The sequence below is a fragment of the Oryctolagus cuniculus genome, chromosome 20 (genome assembly GCF_964237555.1).
Source record: "Oryctolagus cuniculus chromosome 20, mOryCun1.1, whole genome shotgun sequence".
Taxonomy (NCBI): domain Eukaryota; kingdom Metazoa; phylum Chordata; class Mammalia; order Lagomorpha; family Leporidae; genus Oryctolagus; species Oryctolagus cuniculus.
The window spans coordinates 14,003,199-14,026,070 of record NC_091451.1 but is presented as its reverse complement, the minus strand read 5'-3'; the positions used below and the strand labels follow the sequence as shown (position 1 = coordinate 14,026,070).

The following is a 22,872-nucleotide window of genomic DNA, read 5'->3' as shown; positions in this document are numbered from 1 at the left end:
TCCTTTCCCAAGTTTGAATTTATAGATAATTAAACAAACACAATTATACCTGAGTGAAAACACAACACAGTGAACGATCAAACAACAGAATCCACGACTTAGCTTTGAGCTCTTCTCAACAAACTGCTATGCGTTGTGAGAGAGTTTAAATTCAGGGGGCTAAAAATTACTATGCTTTAACTTGACTTACAGTGAAGTCTGTGAACAGCAGTTATAAACTGACTTGCTTGGTCTGCTACAATCATTGTTGGGTAGCCAACGGTACAGGTTTGCGTATGAAGGTTCCATAGGTTGATTATATTTTATTGCCAGATGGATGAAAGAAAGGATTTATAGTGGGGACTAAAGCAAAACAGGGTCGGGACTGGCGTGAATTCAGCAAGGCACTCAGTGGCTAACAGAGGACTCAGTAATCAAGATCAATCATATTTTCATGCAATACGCTAAAAGTAGAAAATATCAGAATTTTAAATAAAGACAGGATCAGTATCATCAGTCTTTTCCTTTTGCCTCTGGTTCCAATAAGGCTTGGTTGGGCATTACAAAATGGGTCAAGATCCCTAAAGTTTGAAGAAGTAGAGACAGATTCCAGTGCTCAAAAACGTCATCAAGGACCCAGAAGTACCTGAGAGGAAAGCACTCTGAAATGAAAGTTCAGGAAGTCCAGGTGCCCGCTTTTCCAGCACTAAGGTGTATAGCATTGAGCAGACTACTTGGCTTTTTTAATCTTCAATTTTCTACAAATAAATTGTACAGCCTATACCAGATCTTTGTGGACTCTAAAGTTCTCCCATTTCCATGTGAAATGGATTGCCTTTGATGTCTAAAAACAACTCATGCCAAGTATGTGGTAATTCCAGTTCAGCATCTGTGTTATCTGGGAGCTTATGAAACGACAAGCTTTAACCTTCAGTTCAGGCCTACCGATGACAATAACTCAGGTTGCGCGTGTTGTTTTTAAACAGTGGTGTTTCCACATGTTTCAAATGCCACTCAAGTACAGAATCCTCCAAAGGGGAGGATATGCTTTCTGCTGTGGCTATAGGGGAGCAAGGCTGATCTGTGTCTCCAAAAGCTGAAATAATTCACACGGCCACCCACTGACAAATCCACTGAAGCATAAAGGAATCAGGTTAATAAGTCATCACTTATAATTCCTAACAGTTTCCAGAAATGGGAAAATGGAAATCTGACAGCAAAGAGAAGGTGACAAGCATGTGGAACAGAAATAAAGGGGGGAATGCCATCTACTAACTAAAGAAGAGTATAATAAGTTAAAAATGCTGGAAGTAGCAAGTGTCTTAGAATGCATGGGAAACAGATGATAAAAACTGAACATGCAACTGAATATGGAAAACTAGAATCTCTGTGTTTAGGGTCCACATATATAAAAAAATTTTGGCACGTTTTTGCTGAACCATAAGAAGTAAAGAAGTCTCCATGCCTGGAAGATAAATGGACTCAGTGGCTTTTAAAAAGAACTTTGTAAAAGAAAACAGGAACTATTCTTTTGTAAAGTCAATATTAATTTTCTAACTTTTTATTATGTAAAATTTCAAAAATATACAAAGTAGGCATGATAATACAAATGATTTCCACACTCTCATTATCAGCCTCAATAATTATCATTTCATGGCTAATATTATTGTAGCTTTACCCCCACCAAAACCCCCTATTCCGAGAAAAGGCTACTCATTTTAAGCCCCCAAATAAACAGATCTTTTGAGGACTTTAGTTTCCTTATTTTTAAAATACAGGCAATTATACTAACCTCCTTATGTACATTTATGAAAAATAACTAGGCCCTTTGAGGCTTATCTAACACTGTGGTATTGGAGTATAAGAACTACAAGATAGAAAATAGAATCAACTTTTCTCTAAGACTTACTTCTAAGCTGTTCAAAGCGTTTTGGGAGAATTTCCCTTTCATTTTCCCAGCACCTCGGTGTGGCCGATGGAAGTATTGTTACTCATCTTTGCCAGATACAGAAATAACAGAAAAAGAAAAGTATTCAAGGCAGACAAAATGAATGAAGAATCAACAGTGGAGGCAAAAATAAATCCAGATATTCTGGCTATGTTCTGTCATTACAATATGCTACCTCTATTGTTATTACAACATATGTGGATGAGAGTGATTGCTTTATCTAAATAAAATAGACTTATGTTCTGTTAAGGAGTGGTACACATTTAAAAGAACAGTGTTGTAGAATACACAGGTGCTCAAATACATTAACTGATTGACTTTCAAGTCTACTCTGTAGATTCATACAAGGACACTCTTTGGTTGGTGTAGTTCACCTAGAGAAGAAAGCAAGAAGTAAGGGAAGGAAATTAAATGCACCTGTGGTTTACTGGCACTGAACAATTATAGCTTGGCATTTCATAGGTTTGAAATCCAAACCATTTACTTGGCAGATGTAAAAATTACTTCAGTATTACATTGAATAATTATACCATTTGGGCCCAGGCCATAGTGCTACAGGCGTGGATGATGCAACTTCCAAGTCAGTTACAGAGCATTTTTACAGCACTTACCACGTCATTATAACTTCATACATTTAAGACTTTTCCTTCCGATTCATACAATGGTTCCCGTTCATTGACTTCAGTCAAGGCAGGTTGAGATGGGATGAGAGAAGGGAAAAACGGCTGTGTGAAGGGTGTGGTGAGAGCAGTTTGCCAGGGGCTAGTCTCCTTGATTGTTGCCTATTACTCATTTCTTGGGATACATCTTCAAAGCCCTTCTTCCTCCTTCCCTGTCCTCAAGACGAGTCAGCTGTGGCTTGAGCACTGGACCATCACCTGAGATCACAACTCCCTCATTACTCACAGGAACGGTTTACAATTTACAGAAAAGAGTTCCTCTCCAGTGATTTCTCTCCAACTCTGACTGCAGTATTAGAAGCCACAAGCCACTCAACACCTGGCTCCTATGGTTTTCTGACAAACCAATTATAAATTAAAAATCAACCAACAAAAAATAAACAAATAGGTTTAAATCATTGGTTTTTTGTTTTTGTTTGTTTGTTTGTTTGTTTGACAGGCAGAGTGGACAGTGAGAGAGAGAGAGACAGAGAGAAAGGTCTTCCTTTGCTGTTGGTTCACCCTCCAATGGCTGCCGCGGCTGGCGCGCTGCGGCCGGCGCACCACACTGATCCAAAGCCAAGAGCCAGGTGCCTCTGGCTCCCCATGGGGTGCAGGGCCCAAGCACCTGGGCCATCCTCCACTGCACTCCCGGGCCACAGCAGAGAGCTGGCCTGGAAGAGGGGCAACCGGGACAGAATCCGGCGCCCCGACCGGGACTAGAACCAGGTGTGCTGGCACCGCAAGGTGGAGGATTAGCCTATTGAGCCACCGCGGCCTAAATCATTGTTTTAACATATAAATTGCAGGCATTTGCTCTAATGGTTAAGACCCCTGGATCCCATATCGAAGTGCCTGGGTTCAAGTCCTGGCTCCGCACTTGAGTCCACCTTCATGTTAATGAGCAGTCCGGAAAGCAATAGGTGATGGCGCAAATACATGTGTCTCTGCTACCCACATGGGAGACCTGGATTGCCCATGCTCCTGGCTTAGGCCTGGCCTAGCCCCATCTGGGCATTTGAGGAGTGAACCAGCAGATGCGAGATCTCTGTCTCTCTTTGTCTCTCTCTCATTCTTTCTGTGTGTCTTTCTAATAAAGTAAGTAAATAATAAAATAAAAATCTTATTACGACCTCCATTCCTTTAATTTTATCAGTTCTACATAGTATCTCAACATTTACATGCAAATTGTGTTGCTGAAAGTTTTATAGGGGTTGGTGCTGTAGCGCAGTGGGTTAACACCCTGGCCCAAAGTGTCAGCATCCCATGTGGGCACCAGTTCGAGGCTTGGCTGCTCCACTTCCAATCCAGCTCTCTGCTATGGCCTGAGAAAACAGTAGAAGATGGCCCTGCACCCACGTGGGAGACCCGGAGGAAGCTCCTGGCTCCTGGCTTCAGATTGGCACAGCTCTGACCATTGTTGCCATCTGGGGAGTGAACCATTGGATAGAAGACCTCTCTCTTTCTCTCTCTGCCTCTCCTCTTTTTGTGTAACTCCGACTTTCAAATAAATAAATAAATCTTTTTAAATAAATAAAATTTCATAAAATGTTTTTATTTCCAAAAGTGCTTTCTTGACTTAAAAGAGGGATCTCCTAAAAAGCTAGAAAAAGAAAGACCAATTTTCCCCCAGAGAAACATTTAAAAAAAAAAAAAAAAAAAAACTAAAAATAACAACAAAATAGCAAGAGATTCTGGGATTTTAAAACTTAAAACATAAGAAGTTTTCCCTATGGGGATAAACTCCTTTCCTTGTACACGGATCCCGTCAACATCACCAGCCTCAAACATTTGGCTCACAAAAAAATGTGGTGACCCAGGAAATTGTCTGGAAACAAACAAATAAACAAACACAACATTCTCTCTCCCTGGAACCAGCACTGACCAAAAGAGCAGGCAGAGCAACCAGCACGCTAGTGCTTAATCTAAAATCTACTTAACTGTTCCATTCCGATCCAACAGTGTAAGCCCCCGTTCTAAGAAGGCCAACACACAACAACAATTAAAAAGATCTTCCAGGACACCATTGCTCTCACTTCACTGGCTTCTGCTGAAGAAACTGGGTGCTAATGAGCCACACAAACTGCACAGGTGAGCTCCAAGTCTACGTGTTCCCAACCTTAGAAGGATCGCTTTCTGCTCCGAGGACTTAGTGAGTCAGAAACTCACGCTTGCAAACTGCAAAAACCCTTTGTGTATTGCATCCTGGATTCGCATTTGCCTTTTGATCACTACTGTTTAACCATGAACTTTTCTTCTTTTCAAACTATTTATAAAAGGATAAAGCAGTTGCAGTAACTACCTTATCAGACTAGTTGGATTTTGCAAACATTTATTGACTTGGCTGACATTATAGGGCCTGTAAGAACAGGAAGGGAGATAATCTGTTTTTCTCTAGCTTTTTATTATTCTCCTTGCTTCTTTTCTTGCCAAAAACCATTTGGTTCCCCAGTGAAGCCCAAATAACAAATCAAGCCAAACAAAAATAAAAATCGCATATTTACCATTCTAAAGAAATTAATAAAATAGTGTATCATATTATCAACCCAGTTCCCTCTTCATTTCCTTTTTATATAACACGTTCAATAAAACTTATAATTCCAGTAACCTGTGTATGTCTCCCATCCCAAAATTCAATAATACACCAATTGATGTGGTCAACAAAGTATATAAGGAAATTTAATAGGCAAAAGTTTGTGGAGGATGTGAATGGGAAGAATAATTGATAATAGATAATTCTGAAATGAACTCTTTCCTCTCAATTTATGGTGAAACATCATGGATATTTCAATTGGAGATTCCCTGTTTTGCTACTGATCATTCTATAACTCTCACTGAAAACCTAAGTCAAGATAAAGTAAAAGGAAACAGATTTACCCTATCTCCTAAAACAATCAAAAATAATTTTAAAGAAACAAAACATACAAAACAACCTTTTTCCCCTAGACATCGACCATCAGGCAATAAAGAATAGTGATCTCTGAGAGAGAGAACAGAGGAGAGCTCCCTAACTGCCCAGCCACCTGTGAAACAGCTTCCAGCTGGTGATGCAGGGAGAGGGAACTCAGGTGCTATTGTGTGCACTCCCTGAGCTGCAGAGATGAAACTGAGGAGCCAGGGAGAAGGCAGCTGCTGAAATTCACAGAGAACACTGGGAAGGATCCCCCTCCAGTGTTCAGCAGAGTACTGAAGAGGGCACATACGTGAGGGAATTTACTGAGGCTAGAAAAAGAATGATTGAAAGGAGCAAGGGAAGAGTGCCAGACTGTGAAACTTCATAACTCATGAAGAACTGGGTACAAAAGTACTCAGAAGGGTCTTTTTTTGATAGGCAGCAATAATAACCTTTAAACTAAATAGTTCTGGTTTGCCTAAAAAAACTTCAGAGCAAGATTCAAAAGGATCAAACTATTTCTGGGTAATTTAATTGCATCCCAAGATTAAGATTGTTAGGAATTACAAAGAAGGTGAAATCACAATGTCAACTACCAACCAAAAATATTCAGGCACACAGAGAAGCAAGAAAATCTGACCTATAGTGAGAAGAAAAATCAATCAATTGAAACAGACTCCAAATAGACACACAGATGCTGGACCTGGCAGACAAGGTGCTTTGTATGGTTAAATAAGCAGACAGTCAAAGCATGATTCATGAATCATATGGTTTACTGCCATACAAAGAGATTCTTTTTTCCACAATGTCCAAAGAGGGGGAGAACAACAAGAAAAAAAAAAAAACTCACAGGGAATACACATTCCACAGTCAATTAACCACAAAGTGAATGAGTTTCAAATTCATTTAGAGTCCAATCATGAAACTCTAGTTTTTATGATAGCCATTCTCTGCAAAGTCTAACTGAAAGTTCAAGCACACCTTTCTGAGTCTGAAGGAAGGGGGAGGTTTGCCTGACACAGTGGTGTTCTGCAAAGACAAGGGAAGTCCCTCAATGCTAGTGAGTGGTGCCGGTGCTGGTGGTCAAGGCTTTGGAGAGCAATCCAGAGGCTGATAGAAAGAAGCCCTGCCAGAGCCTTAGCTCCTGGGCTTTGAAGCAACAGGTGACCGAGAGCAGACCTGTCACAAACCTAAGCTCCAATATGCTGGTCAATTCAAGGGTTTATATGTGTTTCACAGTCCAATAGCTATGACAAATAACTCACATACATGGTCCCATACAGTGTGGTGTAGCATCTTTGCAGGGAGGGCAATTACATTTCATGGTCTTGTCACAGTAAAACATATGTCATTCATGTAGCAAATTAAGTAAGTGGAATCATTGCAAAGCTACATAACACAAGATATTAAGATAATTATTATTCCTACAGCCTGTATGCTTATAAAATTACACAGAGACATGAAGAAGACCCAACATCAAACTTTGGAGATAAAAACTACAATGTCTCAGCTGGTAAATACACTGGATAGGACTAAAGGCAGGTTAGACACTGCAGGAGATATCAACAGTGAACTTGAAGACCTACCAATTAGAAACTATTCAAAATGAAACACATAGAGTAAAAAAAAAAAAAAGAGAGAGAGAGAGAGAGAGACCATCAACGAACTTTACGACTTTAGTTGGCTTAATATATATGTTGTAAGAGCCCAAAAGGAGAGGAAGTAGAGAAATAATATTTTAAAAAATAATAGTTGATGGGGCTGGAGCTGTAGCATATTGAGTTAAGCAGCCATTTGCAGAGCCTGCTCCCATATGGACACCGGTTCGAGTCTCAGCTGCTCCACTTCTGATCTAGTTCCCTGTTAATGTGCCTGGGAAAGCAGCAAAAGATAGTCTAAGTGCTTGGGCCTCTGCACCCATGTGGGAGACCTGCAAGAGTCTTGGTTCCTGGCTTCAGCCTGACCCGGCCCTAGCCATTGCAGACATTTGGGGAGTGAACTGGATGGAAGATCTTCTCTTCTCTTCTCTTCTCTTCTCTTTCTGTAATTCTGCCTTTCAAATAAATAAATCTTTAAAAAAGGTTGAGATTTTTCCCAAAATTGATTAAAATTCTAAACACACATTTTAAAAAAGCTTCAAAAACCAAAAGCATAAAAAAGTAAGAAAATCACACAAGGGTATATCATAATCAAATTGCTCAAAACAAATGAAAAAAGAAAATCTCAAAAGCAACAAAAGAACAAAAATCATGTTATGTACAGAGAATCAAAAGTAAGGATGAGTATAGATTCTAGCTGGACACATTGAAGGCGAAAATATAGTGAAGCAACAACTTCAAAAAAACCTGAAAACAGGGGCTGTAACTCTGGTGTAGTGGGTTAAGCCACCACCTGTGGCGCTGGCATCCCATATCGGCACCAGGTAGCGTTCTGGCTGCTCCATTTCTGATCCATTTCCAATCCACCTGGGCCACCCTCTACTGCTTTCCTAATTCCATTAGGGAACTTCAAATTAAAACAACAATGAGATATCACTACATGCCTATTAGAATGGCTAAAATCCAAAGCAATGACATCATCAAATGCTAGTAAGGGCATGTAGCATCAAGAACCATCACTCATTGCTGCTGGAAACACAAGACAATAACTGCAATTTAGCAGTTTCTTACTAAGCTGTACATAAATCAATCCTTCTACTTCCAGGTATTTACCCAAAAAAGGAAAGCATGCTCATGTTTGATCAAATGCTCATAGTGGCTTTATTTGTAACAACCACAAACCGCATAAACCAAAAAGAACCCAAAATGTCCATCAATAAATAAATGGATAAGTAAATGTGGTATATACAAACAATTGAATAGTACTCAAATAGAAAGGAATGAAGTACTGATACCTACAACATGGATCAATATCAAAACAATTGAGCTGGATAAAAAGCCAGGCCAAAAAGAGTTTAGACTATATTATTTCACTTATAAAAAACTCTAAAAATGCAATATAATCTGTAGTGACAAAAATTAAAATAGTAGTTTGCTTGATGAGGGTAAGGTAGGAGAAGGCTAGAGGAGATTGATTTTAAAGTTAAGTAGAAACTTTTGGGGACAATATATATGTTCATTATCTTGATTGTGGTGATGATTTGCTGGGTGTAAACATATCACAATGCATCAAACTGTACAAAACATGTGCTGTTTGTTGGATGGCAGCTATAACTCAATAAAAACCATTAGAAACATTTTTAAAGTTCCCTGGCTTTATCATTTGTGGGTCTCTGATTGACTCTTTAATAATAGTAGTTTCTTCTTGCTGTGTTGTTAAATCTCTCTTCATAATAGTCAGTTGTTTGACATATAAAGAATATTTCTTCATTTGTCACTAAATCAAAAATATTTACTGGGAATCTAATGCATGTAAGTCAGTGGACTTGGGCACCTGAAGAGTATATAATTGAGTGCTATCGGATAGACGTCAGATTACTAGGGATAACAGCACTGATGATGAAGTATAGTGGCAGGTAGAGTTCACTTTGCTGCATATAAAAAGGCTCAAGGAGTGATTACACAGGAAGGCCAAATTTAGGTTCACGAAAAGCTCCTGCCAGAGAGCTTCAAGAAATGGCAGGGTTAATATGTCAGAATTTCAGGCAAAATACAAAAGAGGCCAAACACAAGTTCTGAAAGATAAATTCTTTTATAATCTCCTCATTTATTAAACTGCAATATATTAAGTCTTGGTGGGAGAACATGAGATTAGGAAAGAGCTGATTTTAACAAATGGATTCCAGGACACATTTACTTAGAGCATGTCTTCTGTATGAAAATTACAGAAACACTTAGTCCCAGTACCATTCGGCTGCACCACTTCTCCCTCTTGAGGTTACAGGACTCCGTTGATTTTTCTAAAATTTATCAACTTTGGCAATTTCTCCTCAGAGCCAAGAATCTGTCTCAAGTGGAATAAGACTCCTTCAGAAATTCTTCCGCCACCACAACTATTTCAGTGTGGTTCTAAGTGGTGAGTCCCAGTGCGTGCCAAATTCTTCTGGTCTGATCCCATCTGGATGAACCCAAAATACAGCAAAGTAGGACCTTCTACTTCCTAGCCATATTTGATTATCCAATATCCCTCCAAAATCACGCCTGCTTTTATCTTTAAGAAACCACTAGCCGAAGACTTGTAATCAAATGTATGACATTAGGTACAAAAAGGTACAAGGAACATATATTCCACTCATCATCCTCTCTAACCTTTCACTTTCACCTTACTGAGAAACACTCAAAATTCCCTAACAGTGTTTATAGCTTGTACCCATCTAACCAGTCATGGCTCAGGCAATAGGACCTTGAAAGCCCCCTGACAACTCGGGGCTCTCCAAGGAGGACCCCTCTGTGCCAGGCATACAGTGCCTCATTCTAGTGGCACGTACTTCTGCCTAAAATCTAAGCCACAGCTCTTCTCCCGAGCCCTCTCTTCATTCAAGAAGCAACATTCTTCCTGTGCAGCCTCCCCTGGACCTCCCTCCCCTTCAGGTGCAAGTGCATTCCAGTCACCGGCAACACCCAGGCACGCTGAGAGCTCCCCAACAAAACCCCTGAGTCTCTGCTTCTGAAGCTCCCCAACTTTCTCTCCTTGCTTGTGGCCTTTGCCGATTCCATTTTAGCTTTTGTTTCCTGACCCCTTCCTTCTCCCCATAACACTGGGCTCAACAAGGTAGTCCTTTGACAGGAAGCCCCTTCATGTTGAAGGTAACTTCTGCCTCTACTCCAAACAGGTAGAGGTAATGTTACATGGAAGCTGTTCGTCACACAGTTCAGTAAGTTTCAGAGTAACACCAAACATCTCAGATTTCTCAAAAAAAAAATGTGAATATGACATTCTCCACAGATTATATTCTAGATTTATATCCTAGGGTTTAGCTAAATGAAAAGCAGAGGCCAAACCCAAGGACACTCCAGATGTCTTCTTTGGGTGAGTTCAACTTGTACAAAAGTTTTTGGACAACAGGCACTGCAGCTAAGTACAGATGAAAGCCATAAAGAAAAGGAAAATGCATGAATCACAGTCACAGTATAAATAACTTTCAGGAATTCATTTCCAGACAACTCACTCCATTCATACACTAATACTGAGTTTAGAAAAAACACTTTTGGATAAGAGAGGTTCAGAATACACAATTATAAAATACACATTCAAGTTATTTATACATAACATTCCCCCTCTGATTCGCAGATTTTTATAATAACTGTTTATTAGGCATTTAAGTAGGTTATATAATTTAATACTCAAATAACCCTAAAGTATTATTGCTGTTATCCCCATATTACAGAGGAAGAAATTGTCTCAAAAAACTCTTTAGTTACCTGTCCAACTCACCCTGCCAGCAGGTGGCAGAACAAGATGCTCATACCTAAATCTGGCTTCAAAGCCTGCACCTTTGCCAATAGCATGCTCGCCCTGTCTTTTAAAGAAGGTATCACAGCGCCCTGGAAAATTCCTGACACATACAGCCAGGGTGGTTTAGTAGAAAAACACTGGGCTACGTGTCAAAAGGCTTGTGAGCTGGGGGCTGGTGCTGTGGCTCCCTTGGTTAATCCTCCGCCTGCGGCAACGGCATCCCATATGGGTGCCAGTTCTAGCCCTGGTTGCTCCCCTTCCAGTCCAGCTCTCTGCTGTGGCCCAGGAGGGCAGTGGAGGATGGCCCAAGTGTTTGGGCTCCTGCACCCGCATAGAAGAGGAGACCAGGAAGAAGCCCTTGGCTCCTGGCTTCAGCACAGCACCAGCCGTAGCGGCCATTTGGGGAGTGAACCAACGGAAGGAGGACCTTTCTATCTCTCTCTATATATATCTGTAACTCTACCTGTCCAAAAAAAAAAAAAAAAAAGGCTTGTGAGCATGGGTCCTAGAAGGTATGTGACCCTGACCTAATCAAGTTCATTCTGTAGGGCTTTATTTTGCTCATCTATAAATGAGGAGCTTGGATAGCTAACACATAAGGACCCTTCCAGTTCTGATGTTTTCCATACTTGGATTCTATGAAGCATGGACAACGCAGAAATGGGGGCAGGAAGAGCAGGAGAAGGGTTAGTTAGCCTTAGCAATAGCATAATCTATCATGTTAGGAGCTGGCGCCGCGGCTCACTAGGCTAATCCTCCGCCTGCGGCGCTGACACCCCAGGTTCTAGTCCTGGTCGGGGCGCCGGATTCTGTCCCGGTTGCTCCTCTTCCAGTTCAGCTCTCTGCTGTGACCCCAGAGGGTAGTGGAGGATGGCCCAGATCCCTGGGCCCTGCACCTGCATGGGAGACCAGGAAGAAAGACCTGGCTCCTAGCTTCAGATCAGCGCCGCACACTGGCCCCAACGCGCCGGCTGTAGCAGCCACTTGCGGGGTGAACCCACGGAAAAGGAAGACCTTTCTCTCTGTCTCTCTCTCTCACTGTCTAACTCTGCCTGTCCAAAAAAAAAAAAAAAAAAAAATCTACCATGTTAGGGACTGGGGAAGCTACACAGACCAAAATGAAAGACAAGTGGCTTCACAGTACCATAGTCCCAAGGTGAATAAAAACACTTCAATAATAATATTGAATCCTATCACCAAAGAATGTTATCAAATAGACTCACTGTTTGAATTGAACTCCATGTAACATTTTAGTTAATTTAAATAAAATACAAAATACAGACATGAGAAAATATGAGACAAACCCCAATACAGACATGCCTTGGGTTTGTTTGTTTGTTGTTTTTTTTTCTCAACAAGGTTCGGAAGACTACGTTGAGCTCCTCTGACATAAACAGGGGTGTGGGTTGGCACTGTCAGGTACGGGCAGGATAGTCCACAGAGTTTCCAGAAAGAGTGGCAGAGAAGAACAGGCCATTGTACCTAAGAAAGCTCTGTTCACCAACAAAGACAGTGCTCTGCTACAAAAGGCAATGGCTGTGTAGGGCTTTTGTTTTGTTTTGCTTGCAGTATTCGGGCCAGCAAAGTCAGTCTGCGCATAGTGGAAGGATTTAAAACCTTCCTAACACATGGTTTCTCCTTATAGTCAGCCAAGATTCTTCAGCCCGATTTCCCGATTTTTTTTCCCCTTGGTTTTCAAAATGATGAGAACCAAGTGCTTTTTTGCTCAGCTGCCATCAGTAAAAAGCAACCAGAGCGGGATGCGGACAAGCTCTGTGGGAAAACACCACAGGCCAGGGGTGAAAAGACACCAAACCCAGCTCTCCACCAGACCACAGATGACCAGAGCTCTCTGGGTCTTGGGAGACCTATATTTGGGTTGCACCGTCAGAGCTGAGACAGGGTCAAATTTCTAGGCTGTGAGAGAGTACAGAGGCTCTGGCTATCCATCTTACACTCGTTCAATAGATAAATGTTTTATGTGGAAAGAAAGGGGGGAGGGGAGAAGATGATGATGATGAATAGCCTGGTCACATAACCCAAGACAAACCAAATCTTTCACAGGATGTTCACAGGCAAAACGGCTGGGGAATGTAAAGGGGAAAAGAACTCCCCCAAGAGGAAGGGAGGAGAGAAAAAATCAAAGCCATCGGCTCTACCATGTGCCAAGGAAAGAGAGTGAGAACACTGTTCAGATGGCCCATAAGCCAGGTAAGAGTGACCGCTGGTCCTGACAAAGTCCCACACCCCGGCAACCACCGCCACCAACGCCTCCACCCCCAGACTCCTCTGAAGCCTGCAGCTGCTTTTCAAAGCCCCCAGAAAGCAACTGGCAGAATCGAGAGACAGCTGGAAGGAAGGGGATTAGGCAAGGACTTGGCATAAATAGAAGTGTAGCCAAAAGGCACAAATACGAAGGGAGAGAGACACTTTTCCTGTGTGGTTTGCGTGTGTGGTATGGGGAGGGGAGCTCACAATTAAGAGCTGGCCCCAGTTCTGGTCTTGATGGCCCGAAGGAGTTGGCAGGCACAGCCCTTCCCAGGGCAGGCGGGCCAGGAAATGAAGCGCTCAGCGCCTGCTGAAATGTTTTGCTCACTGTCACCCTTTTCATGTTCGGTCCCTGGCCCACTTGTATTTTCCTCTTCTTTGGGGATTAGCACATATGTGTGGGCAAAATCCATTGTGGTTATTTGGGACTGGGCTGGGCATCCTCCGCTCCCACACCCTGTTTGTCAGCTAGGGACCTTGAATATATGAAATCCTGACAGAGTGCAAAACGAGCTGTAGATTGAGACGAGCTGTAAGGGACCCCAGGGGTCATCTCACGCAGCCTCATTTTACAGATGGGAAAAGTAAAGGAGGCAAGAAAAATCAGGCAGTCGCTGAAGCTGCAGTAGCTCTGCCCTCCCACCCAGCGAGGGACCTGTCCACAAAAACCAGTGTCCTGTAGCTGTACCCCGGAAAACATAATAAGCCTCCCCAAATCGAGTTTTTAATGGGGACTTGATAAGAATTGTGACCTCTTTCTCTCTGTCTGCTTTCTGATAAAAAATTTACATATAAGGTCAGTAATTATCTAAATCAATCAGTCACCAAGCAGAAAAAAGAAAGAAACGAGCTAAGAGACTTATATGACTAAGAACACTCTGATATCAAGGGAAAGCACAAACTCAGAAAAGGCAGCCTTCCAAGAGCTTCAAGGATCCTAACTCTGAAGAGGAGTTTATAGTGTAGACGGGTAGGGGAATATACACTGGTTTATCTGCAAGGCCATAAAGCAATTATCTTCTTTTCTCAAACTGTGGCTTCTTTTACTCCAAAACACCTTTGGTTCAGTACTATGGAAACCATATTTTATGACATTAAAAAAACAACACTAGCTAAATTACCTAACTTTTCCATCCTTATGTACATTTCAACCTAACATATATTCTTTAACATCTTTACCAAACGCTACAGTAGTTCCCCCTTTAACTGCAGTTTTGCTTTCCACTTATATGGTTACTATTGCTCAACCACAGTCCAAAAATGTTACGTGGAAAATTCCAGAAATAAACAATACATAAATTTTAAATAACTTTTATTACAGTATATTATTATAACTGTTCTACTTTTTTACTATATATTGTTATTAATCTCTTACTATGTCTACTTTATAAATTAAACTTTATCATAGGTATGGCTGCACAGGAACACACACACACACACACACACACTCGAGGGTTTCAGTACCAGGGTCATCTGCAGTATCAGGCATCAATGGAACATCTTGGAACATACGCTCTGAGATAAGCGGGGACCTCTAATTCTGGTACAAGGAGATTAAAGACTCTGTCTCTGAAATAAAGGTACCCAACATCAACCGGGAGAAACCGCAACGTGCATAGAGCAACCTAGGGCAGTCAGCGCAGTGACGAAGGCACTGGCCAAGCCCATGGGAAAGCAAACCGAAGATGAACCGGAGAGGAAGGACAAAAATCACTCGCTATGTTTTCTTTTGATTTTTTTTTCCATAAAACTTTCCAAAGAAAATGACATCATTATTGTTATGTCGAAATAAGATTAACAAAGAGTACTGGAACTCAGTAACTATTAAAAGATAAAGGTTTGAAACAAAGCAAATAATAATGCTGATGTAACGCCCAGACCAGAGAACACATTCCAGAGTCACCCCAGGAGCCTCATCTACTCGTATTCATGCAGGCACCAAGCATGGACAAGACGTTTCTCCAGGTACCACAGCAGACACAGTCATGAAAAAGCTGGTCTCTCGTATTAGGGGGTTGATCATCTCGATTCACCAACATATTCCCTCCCAGGGAGACAGAAAGAACTCGAGGAGCAGTATTCAAACCTTGTGGCTTGGGACCCCTTTTTGCTCTCAAAAATTATATAGGCTCTGCAGAGCTCTTATTTATGAAAGTTATGTTTACTATATTAGATGTGAAAACCAATGGATTTTTAAAGCATTTAATTCATTTAAAAAAAACGCTAATAAACCTAGAACATCTTATCATAAATAACATTTTTATTTAAAAAGAACTGTATTTTCTAAAACAATAAACATTAGTGAGAAAAACCATTGTTTTATATTCTTGGAAATCTCCTTAATATCTGCTTTCATAAATACTGATAGCCGGATTCTGATATGTGGTTCTGCTTTCAAGGTGTTACAGTGGTACATGATGTAAGAAAAAGAGAATGAAAAGGGAAAATAATGTTTGATGATGATGATGATGAAAATAATGTGACCTTTCAAAATCCTTCAAAGACTCTTTCTGGGAGTCCCCAGACCACAATTTAAGAATCATAACAATGCACAAAACTGGGGAGAGTATGAATTCAAACTTATTTTTTCTGAGGTTTTTAAAATATCTTGTAGTAACAGAGTTCATCAACCCAAATGGACTTGTTTTCTTGTAACTGAGACAAACTGGGTTGTGTGAATGGGTCCAGTCTCTCTGGCATTGTGAAGAGTTTGGGCTGGGAAGGTTTTGGCACAATGATGAGGGTAGCCATATGCCCCATTTGCTAGGGACAGTCACAGCTAATTCCTATTGTAGCAGAGCTAATGATTAGTAACAGAGCCCATTCATTCTCAAAAGTATCCTAGCTTTGATGACAAACAATACAGTCACCTTGACAATGCCTTCTAAAAGAACTGCTAGCCTTCTACCTCTTCCCACAGCGTGGACAGGTCTAAATAAAGCCACGCTGGGTTTGGTTTATGAAGAAATAGCCGATCAATCTTTTCTACTCAAAGTCAGCTTACTCTGGGAGAAAACGCTCCCACACCTTTTGATTGCTGTGCCTGCTCTTGCTATCTGGAGCTGTTTTCTGAACTGTTTTACATGGTGGTAGCAAACACTTGTTTTCTGGATCTGCTCTTAGTCTGGAGTTTCAACTCTAGGATGTCACTTTGGCCCAACTGTTTAAAAATGGTTAGAATGTAATGTACAGATTGAAGACTACCAATTAACCAGATTGGGTTAATCACTAGACTAATAAAACACCAGGCAAAATCTAGCACATCAATTCACCCCATCAGCAGAAATTGAAGCAACTCAGTAAGACAAGAGACTTATTTGCAAAGGTGTTAAATCTACCAGACCTAACCCCATGGGCTGCGGAGGGGGTATGAAGAAGACTGCAAAAGAAATGCTCTAAATTCTGATTAGTGGACCTTGAAACTGATGCGAATCTGGCTTTGCATCTCCAAGTGGCAGGGAAACCTCAGCAAGTTACCCAGCGCTTTCAGAGAGTAGGGTAGAATTATAAGAACATTTTTATGAGTTGTGGCTGGCAAGCCCTTGCCTGTTAAAACTCTTTAAAACCCAATGCCTTGGTGGAGGTAACATTTACTGTTTACTGTAGCTCTGGTTGTTAGGGGTTATTGCTAAGGTCCTGGTTTTCCATGACATCAGCAGCATTCCAAGGGAAGTGTGTGTCAGTGACTTTCAGTAATGACTCCCTTCTCCAAATGTTCAAAGCTTCTGCCAAGTGGCCCTACACCTGCACACCAGCTGAATTGGAGGAAAAGGAAAAGCAAGATGGATTAAGTGGGATTTTTGTCTGGGTTCCTTAATGAGGCTAAAGGCTTTTTCTTCCTTCGGTGTTGGGTTTTGTGTAATAAATTGGTGCCAACCCCTTTAGGAGTGACATGACTCATCCTTAACTTTTCATAAACTGATCTGATTATCTGTCATGACCTCTCACTGTCATATTTTGGAATAGCCTTTCAAGAGATTTTTTCTGCAGGAAAAATTTAGGGCTTAGTGAGATAATCAGCATGGCATGCCAACCCTCTGGGAGGGTTTCCAAGCGAGGCATCTGCTGCTCCTCAGATTAGCAGGAAACAGAAGCAGTGAGGAGACATTACTGCGTGGCTGCTATAAGGATTACCTGGCTTCCAACATCTCAAACCAGATGTGCACTCTCAAGGCTGCCGTGGATCACAATCAGGGATCTGGTTAACCTGATCCAAGGCTGCCCAGTGCCCACTCCTGTGGCTCAGGACTGGTGTTGGGGCCAGCGCTGTTTGTGCACCTCTCTAAAACCTTTCTTCCAGAAAGGCCAGGATATTTTATCAACATGAACTCATCAGTAGTCATGACAACCCTCTGAGGAGAGAGGTGGCAAATATTAGTTCAGGTGGGAGAAAATTGGGGGTGGAGGGAGGATTAAGAAGAATGAAATTCTCTGCCAAGAGCGAGGCAGTGGGAGAGCTCAGCCCCCTACTGCCAACCCCTGAGAGAACTCACCCAGGGCTTGCACCAATTTTGCCTAGGCTAGACTAGCCTATTTAGTTCCAAAGAGTTGTGAAAAATAAGCATTGCTGTTATTGAGGCAAACCTTGAAGCTGTCAGTGGGAAACAGTAATAATTTCACATAGACACAAAGGATAGTCCTCATAAGAGTTTCAATACAAGAACGATGCGATATGTGCATTGAATTTCTGTTTCTTGAATGACACAAGGCAGAAGCATCCATCTTTTTATACCTGTTCCCTCATCTATAAAAGCTTAAAAAAAAGGCACCAATAGGATATCTCCAGGAGATGTTTTGAAATTTAAAAATGAATGGCTTGAATTGTATAGATTTTTTAGGATCTCTGACATGCTAAAAAGTCCCTATTATAGTGTACTATACAATTCTAGAAGAAACTGCTTTAGCCACCAGTTCTTAGAGAATAGGATGAATCCATAATATTTCAAGTGATCTTTTTAAATAAAAAGCCTCTAAAATTACAAAAAAAATCATTGTCATCTTGCAGAAACAAAGAAATTTTAAGTGGTAGAGTTAGGATTTTTTGTGGTATATGGAAAGCTACAGATAAATTAATTATTTCCCAATTTCTCTTTGACTTTATCACGCTGGATTCAAACATGAAAATACATGAACCTTTCCCATCAACCATATTTTGCCTCTGAAGATGAGGAAAAAAATGGCTTTGGGGCTTGATTATTTAATTTAACAATAAAAATCTGTTCAGTATAAACTAACAATTTAAAGTTTTTATTTATTTTATTTATTTGATAGGTGGGATGGAGGGCAGAAAGAGAGAGCAAGAGAGCTCCCATTTACTTGTTCACTTTCCAAATTCTCCCAATAGCCATAGCTGTTCAGGACCCAGGAACTCACCTACCACATGGGTGGTGGGACCCAGCCACTTGAGCCATCACTTTCTCCCTCCCAGGGTGTGCAATGACCAGAAGCTTGAATAAGGAGCAGATCGTGGACTCAAAGTAGGCACTCCAACATGGGATCCAGGCATCCCAACTGGCAACTTAACCACAAAGCCAAATGCCCAACCTTTTTTTTTTTTTTTTTTTTTGGACAGGCAGAGTGGACAGTGAGAGAGAGAGAGAGACAGAGAGAAAGGTCTTCCTTTGCTGTTGGTTCACCCTCCAATGGCTGCCGCACTGATCCAAAGCCAGGAGCCAGGTGCTTCTCCTGGTCTCCCATGGGGTGCAGGGCCCAAGCACTTGGGCCATCCTCCACTGCACTCCCTGGCCACAGCAGAGAGCTGGCCTGGAAGAGGGGCAACCAGGACAGAATCCGGTGCCCCGACCAGGACTAGAACCCACTGGGCTGGCGCCGCAGGCAGAGGATTAGCCTAGTGAGCCATGGCACCGGCCACCAACCTTGTTCTTTTAAGAATTTTTATTAGACCTACATGCCTATATATTTTATTTTGTGCAACAAATATGACATAAATATTTTAATTTTTTCTTATTTGTATCTGATACACAAAAGTTGCACATATTTATGAGTTTCTATGTGGTCTCTCAATACATGTATACATTCTGCGATGTTCAATTTGGGGAGAACATCAGTATCAACTCTTTAAACATCAATCATCTCTTCTTGATAAAAACATTCAAAGTTCCCCTTCCTGGCCTCCTAGTTTTTCATTTTAAAAATGTATAGTGGGGCCAGCGCCGTGGCTCACTTGGTTAATCCTCCGCTTTGCAGTGCCGGCATCCCATATGGGCACCGGGTTCTAGTCCCGGTTGTTCCTCTCCCATTCCAGCTCTCTACTGTGGCCCAGGAGGGCAGTGGAGGATGGCCCAAGTGCTTGGGCACCTGCACCTGCATGGGAGACCAGAAGGAAGCACCTGGCTCCTGGCTTCGGATCGGCACAGTGCCGGCCCCAGCGGCCATTTGTGGGGCAAACCAACAGAAGGAAGACCTTTCTCTCTGTCTCTCTCTCTCTCACTGTCTGTAACTCTGTCAAATTAAAAAAAATTATAAAAAAAAGTAAAGTACACTATGGCTATCTATAGTTACTCCACTATACAACCAAACACAGAACTTGTTTCCCCAATCTAACTACAACTCAATACCGTTAATCAATGTTTCTTCCTCCTGCCAATGAATCCCCTGCTCTCCCCAGCCTCTGATAACTACCATTCCATTCTCTATTGCCATGAGCTCAGTCTTTGAGATTTACTTATGAGACAGATCTCATACTACCCGTCACTCCTTGTCTGGCTCCTTTCACCTAACATAATGACCTCCAAGTTATCACAGATGACAAGATTTCATCCCTGTTGGGGAGCAGTACCCTGAACAAATAGTATCTCATGATGCGTGTATGTCCCATTTTCTTTAGCCACTCATCATTTGCTGCGTATTGTGGTTGCCTCCATCTCTTGGCTATTGTGAACAGAGCTGCAACAAACGTGAGAGTGTAGGTCTTCTTTAACAGATCCATCCTATCTCCTCGAGCTGCAATCCAGCAATCCCACTGCTCCAGTTTCAGCCTTCTGAGGAACTTCGCACTGTTTTCCACAATGGCTGTACTAATCTCCATTCCCACAAACCGTGCACAAGCTTCCCCTTTTCCCGACATCCTCGCCAGCTCTCTTGTACCTCTTGTCTTTTGGATAACAGCCGTTCTAACAGGAGTGAAGTGCTATCTCGGTGTGGTTTTGATTTGTATTACCCTGATGATTAGTGATGTGCATAACTTTTCCATGCACCTGCTGGCCATTTGTACATCTTCTTCCTTTGGTAAGTGTCTAATCAGATCTATTGCCCGTTTTTTAATAGGATCCATTGTTTCTGTGCTACTGAGGAGTTCCTTCTGTGGGGAGCAGCTCGGACTAGACTGTTACTGGAATTAAGACTTATTCTGTGCATCTGCTCTCCCACAATATGGCGCTGGGAGAGAAGTAAACAGCTTCCGCACAGCTGCCTCCAGTTCAACCAATTAACTGTAGGACTTGCTCCTGATTGGAGGAGAGCGGCGTACTCGGCGTGTGGGCAGCCGAGTTGGGATTGGCGGAGGAGGACTATAAAGGAGGAGAGAGACGGCATGCACCAGGAACATCTATGGGGAACATCTAGCTGAAGGAACACCCGTGCAGCCCCCGAGAGAGCCGGCCGGCGGTGTGCCGCTCCCCTGCGGAAGTGGGGAATGCGGCCAGGGGGAACTGCCCTTCCACGGAGGTGGAAGGGATAGTAGCCAACCCGGGAAGAACCAGCAGCAAACCCGGGGAGGGCCGAGCAGACGAAAGAACAGCGCAGGGTCCTGTGTCGTTCCTCCACGAAGAGGGGGAGCGACACCTTCTATGTTCTGGTCTGTAACCCCTTGTCAGATGCATAGTATTCAAATATTTTCTCCTGTTTGATAGGTTGTTTCTTCAATCTGAATGATGTTTGCTTTGCTGTGCAGAAATGTTTTAGTTTGATTTCTATCTTAGCTTTATTTATTACCTGTGCTTTTGGGGTCTTATCCACAAAATCCTAGTCTATTCCAATGTCCTAATAGTGTTTTTCCCTAATAGTTTCATAATTTCAGGTCTTACAATAAGGTGCTTAGACATTTTGAGATTATTTTTGTATATGGTAAAAGATGGAAGGAGGAGTTGGTTCACTCCCTTGCTTGTGGTATCCAATTTTCCCAGCCTCATTTACTGAAAATCTGTCCTTTTTCTGACCACATTGAATTCTGAGCTTCAGTTTCCTTGAAAATATTTTAAATGGGGAATTTTACAATTATGACTCGTTAGCAAAGATTGCACTGATTAGAAAATAAGCCTTTTAATAGACTTTCTGGTAGACAGAGTTCACAGTTACCCATACAACTAAATGCCACAAGTCATTTTCATAAATGAGTAAATATATAAATTCTAAAGCAGAGAGAGAGAAACAGTGACAGAGACAGAGAAATTTTTATCTAAAATGGTTAAATCCCAAGAAAAGAGAGTAGAGGGAAAAAGTTTCTTTTCTTCTTAAAGATGAAAGATTTAATGACTTACTTATCCCCTTACTAAAGTTCCTTTGGTAATTGCCCTATTTTAAGCCACACTAATTTTGCTAGGAGCCTTTGCTGTTAAAAGATGTTGTTTTATTATGTCAAACTACACACAAAAGCAATGTAGCAAAATACGCTTCTGATTTTGTTATGCTACCAACCTATACTTATCCAGAAATTTCAACTGCCAAGCGTCTTTTATCTAAGGCAGACTTCACCCTTCACCACCCACCCTTCACCACATGAAGCAACAACGTCATTAGGAGTGGAAAACTCTGGGAATAAAAACCTGAGCCCTGGAAAAAAATACTCAATGGGAATCTGCCTCCAGCTCTGCACATTTTCAAGCCTGCCCTGGCCTCTTGGGTCTGGAAGCTAGACTTTTGTGCCCAGAATAGGACTGGATGAGGAAGGCGTGCTCAATCACACCCTGAGGGCTAGCAGCAGAACACACAGTTGACAGTTCTCTCAAGAGGTCTGAGGGCTTGTGGACTTGTGCTACAGAAGACCTATTCTCAGTGGCACTTGGTGATGTCATGCCTGTGTCTCCAGGGCCCAGGAAATGCACCATGACTAATGGAGTGCCTTGTTTGTGAATGCACACTCCATTTCAGAGGAGCAGCAACAGGCAGAATGTCAGGGCAACGCAGAAGGCCGAGCTGGGAGAGTGCGTGACAGCCAGGCACAGGCGGCCCTCAGCAAACCCTCCACAACTGCCTGGACTCCTCCGACCCCCACGGCTGCAGGGCGATACCCCTTACACTGTTGCTTGGCTTTTAAAAAATCATTGTCTTCAAGGAAAGAAAAGTGGCCTCTGTAAAAGGAAACACATCCTTCCAGATTCCTGATGTATTAAGACAGGGGTCAGCAAATGTTGTCTGTAAAGGACCAGATAATATCAATTGCAGGCTTCGGCCTCCCCACAGGGCTGCCCTTGCAAAGCAAAAGCAGCCCCAGACAAAGGAGAAATGAACCAGCAGGATTTACAAAACAAGGGTGGGCTGGCTTCGGCCCAGGCCAGAGCTGGCTGGTCTCCGCCTTCAAAGGTGGACTGCCTCTTGGCCTGCCACCCAGCTGGGCTAAAGTTCTCCCAAAGAAGGGTGCACAACAAGAAAGGACCTGAAGAGGTGTCTGGGAGGAGAGAGCTGGGCTGCACACAGTTTCAGGATACGGGCTCTGGAGTCAAGTGACAGAGTAAAACTTCCAACTCTGCCATCACTGAATTGAAGGTCTCAGG

At 42.2% G+C, this 22,872-nt stretch overlaps 1 protein-coding gene across 16 annotated transcripts in view; it reads right to left on the bottom strand.

The window, feature by feature from the left end:
• The window catches only part of RAD51B (RAD51 paralog B), a 682,004-nt gene that overhangs the window by 367,700 nt on the left and 291,432 nt on the right, over positions 1–22,872 (bottom strand). The gene's annotated exons all lie outside the window — the stretch shown is intronic.